This window comes from Loxodonta africana, chromosome 1 (assembly GCF_030014295.1).
Source record: "Loxodonta africana isolate mLoxAfr1 chromosome 1, mLoxAfr1.hap2, whole genome shotgun sequence".
Taxonomy (NCBI): Eukaryota; Metazoa; Chordata; class Mammalia; order Proboscidea; family Elephantidae; genus Loxodonta; species Loxodonta africana.
The window spans coordinates 63,392,617-63,405,410 of record NC_087342.1 but is presented as its reverse complement, the minus strand read 5'-3'; positions in this window follow the sequence as shown (position 1 = coordinate 63,405,410).

Here is a 12,794-nt window from a genome sequence, read left to right as displayed (position 1 = left end):
TTCCAGTCTTTTTTACTTCTTTTGTATGGAATTGCTAATAACTAGCTTCATCTTTTGCCACCAAAAAAGAATGGCTTTTTGTTTGCCCACAGAACTATATTACTCAGTGCTGAGCAATGACTTATCACAAGATGATAATCCACTTCTCTGGAAGCAGGTCTGTGAATCCACAGGCACTTCCACAAATAACAGACTGCAGGCTTTTGAACAGACATTTTTATACCCCTTTTGAAAGCTGTTTATTAAATCTGAAGAGAAACTGGCTGACTGAAAGAGAAAGCTACACCAGATAGGGCTGTTTTCCTGAATGGAGAAACATTTTGTTCTTCCTCAAGGGAATGGTCCATAAGAAACTTGAGTAACTTTAACGCATTTTAGACAATCCCTTGGTAGTGCAGTGGTTAAGAGTTTAGCTGCCAACCAAAAGGTCGGCAATTCTGATCCACCAGCCGCTCCTTGGAAACCCTATGGGGCAGTTCTACTCTGTCCTATAGGGTTGCTATGAGTTGGAATCGACTCCACAGCAACAGGTTTGGTTTTTCTTTTATCCAGGTATGTATGATTCATTCCCAAGTCATCTTTAGTATTGAAAAAAGGATTTACAAAGGAACATTCTAGAATACTTTTAAAAACAAAACTGATTAATGACAGATATTTTTGTATTCTGGTTCATTGCCCACCTAAAGAAATCACTCACAAGAAAAATTACATTTAGTGGAGAGTATCTTCCATGTTTTCTTTGTCATTGGGATGTCTAAAGTACATACTTCTATCAGTCAGGGTTCAGTCAGGGAAGTCAAACCACTATGAGTTATGCGATACGGGATTTATTCCAGGAATTAGACCTTACGCAGTTCTGGGAGGAGCTGTGGAGGCAGAGTCCCAGGGGTCAACTGGAGGCTCAGAGGCGTCACCAACTGCTAAGTGTGAGAAAGCAAGTGCATCAGAGCGGAAGTGGACTGTGAAGAAAAAGCTCTGGAGAGGTCTTGGGGAAGCTGGGCGTCCGTGGGGCTGCTGCTCTGTGGGTCTGCTGGCAAGCGTGTGCTAGTGGGCCTGGGGCTGCTGTTGGTCACTGCTGTTGATCTTCTAGGGGAGAAGAGCTGGACGCAGAGTGGAGGACCACGAGGACAAGCTGAACCTGTGTGGCGTCTCTGCGTCTTCCATCACTGCCTCTAATGAAGCCCTTCACTTAGAGAGTATGGGCTGCTGCTTCACTTCTGCCTTTCACTTCACGTGGAAATTTCTCTGTGGGCCAGTTTGAAACTGGAATTTTGCAGGAAAGGGGTTTCTAGGAAACGTAGTTCCAGCTTATCCAAGTTGACCATCACAAACTCCTTCCATACTTAACAGAGAGAGCAGACAGCAGTGATATCTCCACCCTGTATTATCACCCCACCAATGGAAAAAAAAAAAAAAAAAAAAAGCCTTGAAAATATTTGTCTTAGAAAGAAATAATGGTAAGGTTTCAGAAACATTTTCAACAGCTTTTAAAGAATGTCTTGACTGAAACCCTTTATATAGTACTTTCCTTAATGACTGAATGGTGCTCAGAGTATAGAAGAAATTACTTTAGGGTCACATTTTCATGTAGGTGATTCTAAGTAGCCTGTATTATATACTCCAAGACATCTTTTCCAATTTAAGATTAATTTCCTACCAAAAAAAAAGAGAAAGAAAATACTGCTGTTAAGTTGATTCTAACTCATAGCGACTCTATAGGGTTTTCAAGGCTGTAAATCTTTATGGAAGCAGACTACCACGTCTTTCTCCTGCTGAGTGGCTAGTGGGTTCGAACCTTTAACTGCTGTGCAACCAAGGCTCCTAATTTCTTACCATGGCCTGTTATGTGAAGGAACACGATTTCTCGTAGGTGTGCATGTCTCTTTCCTACCACCATTTCCACAAAACTACCAGTTTTGCAGAGTGACAATGAATGACGGGGAAAGAAGATACTTTGGCAATCTGTGAACTTTGAACTTCTCTGAGTTAGAACTCATTGATTAAGAACAAAGGAAGAAGCACTGACTGTACTTCCTACCAATATTAACCTGAAAAATTAATATTTTTCAATGTAAATATTCAAATGAATAAAACTTTCTATTAAGGAAAATGAGTTTCTGCAACATCATTACCTTACCTTATTTCCAAACCATTCCAAAGACTGTAACTTTGCTATATTTATCTTCCTTACCAGAGATTTAGCATCATCAATTAGCTAGATTAAAGTTTCCTAAGACTCCCATACTCACTCTGTTCACAGCACTCTTAGTGTAGCAATAATTTTTTCCCAGTGCCCCTGACCGTTACACCAGTTGTCTTTGAGTCAATTCCTACTCATGGTGACTCTATGCATGTCAGAGTATAACTGTGCTCCATAGGGCTTTCAATGGGTGACTTTTTGGAAGTAGATGACCAGGCCTTTCTTCTGAGGCTCCTCAGGCTAGACTTGACCTTCCAACCTTTCGATTAGCCATGAAGCTCATTAACTGTTTGCACCTCTCATGGATTACAGTGCCCTTATATGCCAAAAGAAATACCTAATACTTCCATTTATTTAATTTAGGTCCAAGCTCTTTTGCTTATTAAATTAGTTGGGGTCTAAGCAACTTAATGGCGTTGTTTGGTGCCTTCAAATTGTTCTGATTCAGAGCAACCCTATACTGATAAGAGTAGAACTGCCCCATAGAGTTTTCTAGGCTATAATCTTTATCTGAGCAGATGTCTAGGTCTTTCTCCTGTGGGGTTGCTGGGTGGGTTCAAACTACCAACCTTTCGGTTAGCAGCCACGTGCTTAACTGTTGTGCCACCAGGGCTCCTAAGCAAATTAATAGTAATAGCTTATGTGGTATTTGGCAAATGTCACTATGTTTCCCTCTAAATGTAGAATATCTGGGGTATCCTTGTGAATTCACTGCAGTACCAAGGGTGCCTAAGTGCATAGTTTGGGAATGGAGGGGATAGAGTGAGAACAAAGCCTGAGTCGGCAGGTGACACTTTTCCTTGGTGACTCAAACCATCCCTCTTGCCCCACTTCCCTGCCTAGACTTTTTCCAAATATTTCCCTCTGCTGTTGATGTTCTTTTCTTCTTTTTAAAAGTATGTCAGTGTAAACTTTCACCTAAACCACAGTAAAATATTATTTAAAAAATATATCCCTATAAATCTTGAACACTTTCTGAATTCCAGTGTAATGAGTTTATTCCCAGGGAGATACGTCTATGTCCACTGAAGAAGGGGGTAGAACTGGGTACAGTGTGGTGATCAAAAAATCAGATTCTTCTGGCTCAGCCATTTTAAGAGTATTTTGCACCCCAGGGACAGAATTACTGCATAACGAAGATTTCTGTAATTTTTTTGGGGGGGGCGGTGAGGGGGCCTCTACTCAGATTGTCCCTGGAGAAGAACATCATGTTTGGTAAAGCAGAGGGTCAGTGAAAGAGGCGAAGACTCCCAACAAGATGGATTGACAGAGCAGCAGCAACAATGGGCTCAAGCATAACAATTGTGAGGATGGCACAGGACTGGGCAGCGTTTCATTCTGTTATACATAGGGTTGCTATGAGTCAGAACTGACTCAATGGCACCTAACAACAACAACACTGATTGCAGGAGTCCCTGAGTGGCTCAAACAGTTAAGCAGTCAGCTACTAACTGAAAGGTTGGCAGATTTAATCTACCCAGAGGTGCCTTGGAAGAAAGCCCTGGCAATCTACTTCTGAAAGATCACAGCCATTGAAAACCCTATGGAGTGCAATTCTACCCTGACACACATGGGGTCACCAGGATTTGAAACTGACTCGATGGCAACTGGTTTTGTTTTGTTTTTAACAGTCATTGCAACAGAGTTCACGCACTCCTTATATTATAAAAGCAAGAATGTAAAGCCCTGTCATTACACTCACGAGCACCAAGGTGTAGTGTCTGATTCACCATTGCCATGGAGTGTTTGAGGTCAGGTCATCCCATTAAAAAAAAAAAAAAAAAAAAGTGCATCCTATAGAGCAGATAATTTCTAGCTTTTCCGAACCTAGCTGGCAGTGATGACAGCACCTCAAGCAGTAAGAGAGGAATCCCAGCTCAGCCCAGCCTCCTTGGGAAACTGTTGCAGCCACAGTAACAAAGGCCTGACTTGGCCAACCACAGCTGTGCCCAGAAGACCAGGTCTGATGCATGACTCATGGACCCCTGGGGGTTCCTGAATTATATCTGTAAAAGAATGTTCCTAGAAATATCTGTAAAGGAATCTACTTTCTTAAGGAAAGCAGATGAGAGCTTACAGCTCCACATGAGTAAGAATCCTGAGCCCTATACTGAGATTTGAGCATAAATTTGCTTGTGAGTTGGTGAAGAATGACATGTTTGGGTCTTGTTGCAGAAGTCACTGACGATTTCTCTCCTTTTTACCAGATGCCATCCCTACCCCTTGCTGCCCTACTGGAGGTGGGTCTATAGTTATCAGAGATTATAAGATTTAGGAAGCATGGATAGGTTTCCAGAATGGGCAGATGGCATGTGTGTGAAGATACCTTTTTTCGTGTCCAGAAGTACTCTCCTTTCAGACCGTGAATGGCTCATTGAAATCAGGGCCTAAGACTATTTTCCATGATGTGAGTTCCCCACTTAATCAGAAGCTGGTGAAGTCTTTTCAGCAAAGCTAGTTGCTGTCGAGTTGATTCTACCTCAGAGCTACACTAAGTGTGCAGAGTAGAATTACTCTCCATAACATTTTCAAGGCTGTGAGCTTTCAGAAGCAGATCACCAGGCCTTTCTTCTGAGGCATCTCTGGGTAGGTAGTCAAGCATTTAACCACTTGTGCCACCCAGGGACTCCTGGAGAAGATTGGTTGTTGTCGTGTGTGGTCGAGTTGATTACAACTCATAGTGATCTTATACAACAGAGGATAGAACTGCCCCATAGGGTTTCCTAAGCTGTAATCTTTACAGGAGCAGATCACCAGGTCTTTTGACCCATGGAACCCCTGGGTGGGTTTGAATTGCCAATCTTTTGGTTAGCAGCCAAATGCTTAACAATTCTACCACCAGGATTTCTTGGAGAAGCCTTGTCATTGTTGCTGTGTGCTGTCTAGTTGATTCGAACTCACAGTGATCCTATAGACAGAGTAGAGCTCTCCCATACGGTTTCCTAAGCTTTAAAGATGGCCATGGGGTAATGTCTACAGGAGCAGATCATCAGGTCTTTTCTCCCACAGAGTGGCTGGTGGGTTCGAACTGATGACTTTTCAGTTAGCAGCCGTGCACTTAACCATTGCACGCCAGAGTCCCTTTGGAGAAGCTTTAGTCTCCCTTTACTCTAGCAAGTTAATTCTGGCCATCGCAGACCAGATGATCAGCCCCAAAGCCATCTTCATCACTCTCTCCCAGGAGGTCTTAGGGGCTTCATGTGAGTGAGAATCCTGACTGTCTCCTCCAACTTTTGAGAATCCCCTTTAGCTTAGTAAAAAAGTAAAAACAAACAAAAAACTATGTATCAAAACTTCTCTAAAGTCTTATTTTCCCCATGAAATTTTTGCTATGAAAAATTCTCAACTCCAGTGACCCCTCTTACCTTTCTGCTCTTCCACCTTCTCAATTACTTATGGTGCCCATTGATGGAACTTTTGCAAAGAAACATATGCAGGCTCAATTTTGCATGTCAATATGGAAATGCAGCATTCACAGTTCTTAGGATTCAATTTGAAAAATGTCAGTTAATTAATTTTAGTCTAAATAACACCGACAATCTGGAAAATTCATAATGAGATTTGTTGTGAGAGGTACATACGCTATCCCTTATGAAAATTCCTTGACATTTTCTCTTAAATATTTTAATTCTGTTGTTGTTGTTAGCTGCCATCAAGTTGGCCCCTGACTCATGGCAACCTCGTACACAAGGGAATGAACCACTGCCTGGTCTCATGCCTCCCACATGATCAGTTGCTGATTGGATCGGCGTGATTCGTAGGGTTTACAATGGCTGATTTTCAAAAGTAGATTGCCAGGACTTTCTTTCTAGTCTTTCTTCTCCTGGAAGCTCAGCTAAAACCTGTTCAGCATCATGTTGCTGTTGTTAGGTGCTGCCGAGTTGGCTCCTACTCATAGCAACCCTATAGGACAGAGTAGAATGGCTCCGAAGGGTTTCCAAGGAGTGGCTGGTGGATTTGAAGTGCTGACCTTTTGATTAGCAGCCAAGCTCTTAACCGCTATGCCAGCCTGGGTCTCCTGCATGGAAGGTGAGAATCACCACTGAACCACTGATGTTCTTATTTCTGTAGAACAACTTTTTTGTATCTTTACACCAGAATGGGAGTAGACACTCAACGCGGCAGACAGAGCCAATTCACTGATCTGGGATAGACATTAGTGAATTTTTATAAGAAAATGTGTTACTCCCATGGGAGTTTATTTTCTTCATAGTTTTGTATAAAATCATACACACGTACAAAAATTGTTTCAAAGTGAAGGTGTTTCAAAGTGAAGGTGTTTCAAAGGGCTGGAAGGCTGTGCCTGAATTTATGAAGTTGAAATTGTGTTTATAACATTTGTTTTTTTAACTAAACATTATTTTAAATGATTTGGGGACATGTGCTTCTTAGAGGAAGCCTGCAACAGAGCTTTCTATAACATGAAGTCCGTGAAGTCTGTCATTGGATACTTCTAAATGTATGTGCTCTGTGGTTGTATTTTTATAATAGGTTTTCCTAAAGCAGAAAGCTCCTAGGCCTCCAGGATTTCACATGCCAGAGTGTCCTCCCTCCATCTTGGGAGAAGTGGTCCAGCATAAAGGGGCAGAGATGCTGGGTGTTTGAGTGTGTGTGTGTGTATATGAATGGGTGGGGGCCTAGTAGGGATGGGTGTCAGAAAGGGACACATTTGTTAAAAGGTAAGTGCTGGTCCCTCTATAATTGCACCAACATCTTCTTACTAACCAAGAGTCACTTGGGTGTCTTTTTCCTGGACTCCAGGCCTCAGGCTGTACAATTCTTAATTGGCTTATTTTACAATGTGACCTAAGTTTCACTCAGGTCCCCTGGGTCAGTGTTAATATAAAAAAAAAAAAAACAGTGTTAATATGTATGCTGCTATATTCTCTTTCTCTGTTGTTCTCATTCTCTCTCTCTTCTTCTCCCTTTCTTTCTCATTCTCTCTGTCTTCCTTCTCTCTCTTTCTCTCTTGCTATTTTACTCTCTCGGTCTTTCCTTCCTTCTATCTCTCTCTCTGTCTCTCTGTCTGTCCTTTCCTCTGTCTCTCCTTGCCTCTATCTTCTGTCTCACCTCTCTCTGTGTGTCTGTCTTTGCTTCCCTCTGTCTCTGTCTTTCTACTTCTCCTTTCTCTCTGTCTCTGTCTCACTCTCTCTCTCTCTCTCATATGCACACACGCACACACACAGCCTCAGCTGTGAGCACACGGTCACCTCACAGGCTGCCCATGCCACCAGCCACAGAGGCTGAAATGATGCTTTCCTATGAGTTACTCTCTTTTCCTCTAAGAAGAAGGAGAAATATACATTTATAATCATTGTAGATGCTGTTTCCATGGGTTCATCATATTTTCCACCTTGGTGAGGGAGAATGGGTGGGTGGTAGGTAAACTTGAGAAAATTCTAGGAGGCATTTATAAGATGCAATCAATGAAAAGAAAAACAGATATCAGTATGTTTACTACAAGGAGCCCTGGTGGTGCAATGGTTAAAATGCTTACCTGTTAACCAAAAGGTAAGTGGTTCAAACTCACCAGCTCTGCAAGAGAAAAGATCTGGCAATCTGCTCCTGTAAAGATTAGAGCCTTGGAAACTCTACGGGGGCAGTTCTACTCTGTCCTATAGGGTCACTTTGAGTTGGAATAAACTCAATGGCATACAACAGCAACAAAAACATGGAGACTGTGAAAACCTAAGTCACAGATAAATCCTCACAGGGAAGCTAGAAATAAAACTGAAACTTGGGTGGGAAAAATTCACCATGGGTCAGGTATCAAATGATAATTTAAGGTAAATACAAGGATTTTTTTTATTAGGGAAAAACTCCTATCCTTCTATCAAATACAAATGAGCATGCTAGAGGAAAATCATAGGCTGATGATTTCTACAGTTATATTCCCCAGATAACCTGCTTGTGGAGAGAGATGTTCCTGAAACACCAAATTACTTCATTTTGCTAAAGTTACTAGACTTGATTTTAAAATATTTGAACCATATAGTAATAAGACTTTTTTTTTCCCTTTGAACAAATGCCATCAAAAGTATTCTAAAGTGCTTTCCAAAGAGTGTGACATTCGGAAAGTAAAAAACGTGGCAGTGCCATTAGTACACACTTACAGACATTCTAATTACCAAACTATTCTTTTCATTGCCACTGAATAGAGATTAAAATCTACTTTACCATAGATATTGGTTTCAAATAGTAAAATTGAGACACCAGATTTTAACATGTGCTAATGGAAACCCTGGTGGCATAGTGGTTAAGAGCTACGTCTGCTAACCAAAAGGTCAGCAGTTCAAATCCACCAGGCACTCCTTGGAAACTCTATGGGGCAGTTCTACTCTGTCCTATAGGGTTGGAATTGACTCGATGGCAACAGGTTTTTTGGCTTAGTGGGCTTTAAAAGCTGACAATTCATGAATACCTAGAAAAGGTAAATTTGTCCTTTATGGAGAAGGATTTGCAGTCTGATACCATCACCAGAGATGATATTCTATGGTATTCTATGTTCTGTATTGCTTCAATCTAATGATTAAAAAGGCAAAAGATGGTTTATAGCAATGCATTTGTCATCATGGCCAATTCACATGTCTGTGTCTCTTCCCATCCTTACCCTCTAACCTCAATAGTCATCACTTGAAGACTATGACTAGACTTTGAGTAGCAGGGATGGAGGATTGAGGGGACGCTGTAATTTAGGACTGGGCAAGTCTGAGATGAGGAGAAACAGTGAGTTAGGAACAAAGCTTATAAGCAATACGGGACAACAGTGACAATAGGTGACAAATACTGAGGTGTGCTTTGTATCATAAGCAGAAGGTATCTGGCAGAATTCCTTTAACTGTCTCCCAAATTTAATCTCCTTAGTGGAATTCCTTTGTGTCCAATGTACAACCCTTTCTCTGGAACAATGCGAGTAGAATATCCTTGTTTGGATTTCCTTCTCCTCCCATCTCCTTTCTTCTAGATAATGATTTTCATTACCTGTTCTCAACTGCCCGAACTTACCTCTTAGACACTGTTCCACAATGGAACAAAATGCTGCCTGATCCTGCACTATCCCCGTGTAAGTTGCTGATCGAACCATTGTGATCAATAAGGTTTTCACTGGCTGGATTTTGAAAGAAGATAGCCAGGCCTTTCTTCCTGGTCCAAACACCCATAATCAAGGATCCCATTACTCACTCAAGAATCTGACTCTGATGTTGAAGCCTCCCTCTTGTCCACATTTGTCTAATTTTCTGGTGCCAGGCCAACTGAAAATCTGTACTAACAGAAATATTATCATCAGATTAGGGGTGGATCAGTTTTCAAGAATACAATTGGATGAGCATCAAGAAGATAGAAAAGGGATAAGTCCAGGCAATTAGAGAACTCACTTAGAAGTCAGGAGCCATGCAATCTACAGGCTCTGAACTTTAGGTACCTGACAACAGAACATACCCATTTATTCAATAAACATTTACTGAATATCTTGCAAAAAGAATCTACATCCAAAAAATCAGCTAAAGAAAACCCTTTGGATCAATATGGTCTGATCCCTTCGTGCATGTGGTCGCGATGATTCGGGGACAAACCCCACAACAGCTAACAAGAACAACTATGTTCCTGTAACTTTTATCTCGCTGGTATTGGTGTTAGGTGCTGTTGAGTCAATTTTGACTCATAGTGACCCTGAAGGACAGAGTAGAATGGCCCTCTAGGGTTTCCTAGGCTGTAATCTTTACAGGAGCAGATTGCCAGGTCCTTCTCCTGCGGAGCCTCTGGGTGGTTTTATACCACCAGCCTTTCGGGTAGCAGCTGAGTGCTTAATCATTGCTCCACCAGAGTTCCTTAAGCATTTTTGTGGTGTTGTTGTGTGCTATTGAATGTGTTCCAACTCATAGTGACCCTATAGGACAGTGTAGAACTGCCCCACAGAGTTTCCTAGTCTGTAATTTTTACCATAGCAGATTGTCAGGTTTTTCTCCTGTGGAGCAGTTGGATGGGTTCAAACCACCAACCTTTCAGCTAGCAGCTGAATGCTTAACCACTGCCCCACCATGGCTCCTTAGGCACTTTTATAGACCTTGATAATGAAGTCTGGCCAGCTTTGTTTTATACACTTTCTGCAAGGGCAGGAATTAATTCAGGGTATTAATAACCCAATGACCACGCATTGACCTAGGACTCTGTATCTCTAAAGGCTTTCAACGTGATTCTTCTGTCCAGTCAAGTTTTAGAATTACCTATTAGGCAAATAGCATCGATTCATACAGCAAATGTTTATTAAATTCGTGCTATGAGTTTGCATGCAAGGATAAATTAGGTAGGGCTCTTGCCCTCGTGTAGTTTATATTCTAGTAATATGTGAGTGCCTTTAACCCAAGTGAAGGTTGTTTGTTGTTATTAGATGCTTTGGAGTCAGCCCCCAACTCATAGTGACCCCATGCACAATGGAACAAAATGCTGCCTGATCCTGCACTATCCCTGTGATCGCTTGCTCATCGAACCATTGTGATCCGTAAGGTTTTCACTGGCTGGATTTTGAAAGAAGATAGCCAGGCCTTTCTTCCTAGTCCATCTTAGTCTGGAGGCTCTGCTGAAACCTGTTCAGCATCATAACAACATGCAAACCTCCACTGACAGATGGGTGGTGACTGCACATGAGGTGCATTGGCGGGAATCAAATCCAGGTCTCCTTCATGGCAGGTGAGAATTTTACCACTGAACAACCATTACCCCGTAAGCTAGAAGCTAAACACTACAACACAGTTACAGATAGAGTTAAAACAAAACAAAACAAAAAACAAAAAACTCACTGATGAAGATTCAGGAAAAGCTTTGTGTAAAAAAAGCATTGGGCTGGAGTTTGAAAGATGATTTACATCAAAATTATTTTTAATACCAAAGCAATTCATGTTTATTTTTCAATGCTCATAAAATACAGATAAAATACACAGAGACAAACACACAAAAAGTAATTTCCTGACCCAGAGATAACTCACTTATGTATATGTTTCTAGGCTCTCTCTCAATATAAATATGGATATGGATATGGATATAGATATAAGTCAATATATATGTAGTTTTTTTTATATATATATATTGCTTTTATAAAAACGGGGCCATTTTGTACATGCTGGTCTTGTGACCTCATTTTTCCCACAAACAATATATTGTAGATATCATGCCATGGGAATCAGTATTAATCTGTAGCATCATTTTTTATCCTCTGGATACTACATTATATGTCAATGCATTACAATTTATTTAACTCACCCTAAAATGTTGGGAATTTGAGTCACTATCTTTTTTTTTTTTTTCTATTATAAACATGCTGCAAAGAAATTCCTTTCCTTAATGATGAAAGTCTAGAAGTGGAATTTCTAGGTCAATGCATGTGCATATTTTTAAAGAATACATGGAACGATGGGATGTATTCCAGGCCTGGGGACAGTGTAAGCAATAGCATAGACACAGGAGATCACAGCACGCTTAGGGTAGGCAGTAATGGGTGATTTGGTTTGCCTGAAGATAAAGTACGTAACCCAAACCCATTGCCGTGTTGGCTTCAACTCATGGCAACACCATGTGTTTCAGAGTAGAACGGCTCCATAGGATTTTCTTGGCTGTAATCCTTACAGAAACAGATTGTCAGGACTTTCCTCCATGGTGCCGCTGGGTATGTGTGAACCACCAACCACTGTTTGCACCACTCAAGAGTAAGTAAGAAATATGGCTGAAAAGGTAGGATAGGACCAGAGCTTGCAGAGTCTGCAATGGTAGATCAAAGAATGTAGGAATACCAACATTTGGTGTTAAGTGGCTTTTAATTTGATGTTATAAATAATTTAGTTGCCTCAGAATCACTAAGAGTTTGTGATAATTCCAGAACCGTTGGCACTATTGCTTCAGTGCTTTATACTGCTAAATAGTGGCATAAGTGCTTTTGATAAGATAAGAACACAACAAAACCACCTGGTTTTCAAAAACCATCAATGCCTAAGTGACCTCTAATGGTGGGAGTTCTGCCAATGGTCACTCTCAGACTGAGCATCAGGGTGTTCTATGTCCAGGAAATCATAGCAGAGGGTGGGTGTCATTTTATTAGTCTTTCTACATATACACTTACCACAAACATACTAAACAGCTACATGGTGGCTGACAGTTATTTTTAAATGAAACAAAGGAGCTACCTATTAATTTTTTTTTCTCCTTTTGTGTCTTGAAAGAGAGCTTCTGGAGTGGCAGCACCAAAAAACCTTCTTACACCGTAACTTTGTTGTTGCTGTTGTTGGGTGCCGTCGAGTCGGTTCCGATTCATAGCAACCTTATGTACAACAGAACTAAACACTGCCTGGTCCTGCGCCATCTTCACATCATAACTAGGAAATGGAAAATCCATGGGGGCAGCTGAAGCAGGCTGTTTTCAGTTGGGAAGAAGTTTCATTATCCTTCTTTGAATTTTCTTTCACACTGGGAAGTCATTATTATTCTGGCACTTCTCCTGACATTTTTATGGCTTTGTTTATTTTAATACATGGTTCATTATTTGTTTTGGAACAGTCTAAATGCCCCTTTAGCTTAGCCAATGAGACATTTCATCATATTCTTT